Raw genomic sequence first — 1,116 nt, 5'->3', positions numbered from 1 at the left:
AACTTCAAGTTGATTGTGTCAATGTGAGCACTAAGTTGAGCACCCAATTGAGTAACGGAGTCCACTTCATGCTTTCCTCCTCTAGTAGCCTTGCGAGGTCTACTATATTGTGAATTATGGACCGCCATTTCCTCAATCTTGTTCCATGTTTGATTGTCATCAACTTCGGTGAACATTCCATTTGATCCCATATTGAGAATGTTCCTTGAATCTTCATATAAACCGTTCCAAAATTGTTGCACCAAAAACCATTCGCTAAGTCCATGGTGAGGACATGAGCGACAAACACCTTTGAACCGCTCCCAAGCTTCATATAAAGATTCTTCATCCCTTTGCTTAAAACCCGTAATTTGAGCTCTTAGCATGTTAGTCTTTTCCGGTGGGTAGAATTTTTTGTAGAAAGCTAGAGCTAACTTCTTCCAAGAATTTATTCCAAGGGTGGCCTTATCAAGGCCCTTCAACCATTGCTTTGCGGTGCCGATAAACGAAAAAGGAAATAAGACCCATCTAATTTGGTCTTGAGTCACGCCCGTTTGAGAGATAGCATCACAATAATCGCAAAAGGTTTCCATATGAGAATGAGGGTCCTCACTAGGCATTCCCCCGAATTGGCTCCTCTCAACTAGTTGGATGAAGGCGGACTTGGCAATAAAATTACCGGTGAGATGTTGCGGTGTAGGAGTACCATTTGGTAGATTCTCCTCGGTGGGTATAGAGTGTGACGAGAATTTAGGCATTGTAGGTGGATTTTGTGGGATATTGTGTAATGGGTTTTCTTCTCCTTCTATTGCGAAAGGATTGACAAACTCACTAGTGGGTTGAACAACTTCACCAACACCTCTCAAATTCCTCCTAACAAGTCTCCTATTATTCGTCAAGGTTCTTTCGATTTCACGTTCAAAAGGTAACAAATCACTTTGTAACCTTCTAGACATGCAAAATATCAAACAACTCAAAAACAATTAGAACAAACCTTGAGGAGTTTTACTTCCCCAAGGTGAAGAAAGACACAACTAATAACAATAAAAAGAAATCTTAAATCAATTAAACACCGTCCCGACAGAACGGCGCCATTTTTGATCGAGGCCATTTCGTGTTCACAATTAAGTATATGTG

At 40.7% G+C, this 1,116-nt stretch overlaps 1 non-coding gene across 1 annotated transcript; it reads left to right on the top strand.

The window, feature by feature from the left end:
• The first annotated feature begins 258 nt into the window (after positions 1 to 258).
• On the top strand, positions 259 to 365 carry LOC141593430 (small nucleolar RNA R71). Its single transcript, XR_012521513.1, has one exon. It is a non-coding gene; the product is annotated as a small nucleolar RNA R71 (small nucleolar RNA).
• The last annotated feature ends 751 nt before the right edge of the window (positions 366 to 1,116 follow it).

Source organism: Silene latifolia, chromosome 7 (assembly GCF_048544455.1).
Source record: "Silene latifolia isolate original U9 population chromosome 7, ASM4854445v1, whole genome shotgun sequence".
NCBI lineage: Eukaryota > Viridiplantae > Streptophyta > Magnoliopsida > Caryophyllales > Caryophyllaceae > Silene > Silene latifolia.
This window is presented reverse-complemented; position numbering and strand designations above follow the sequence as displayed.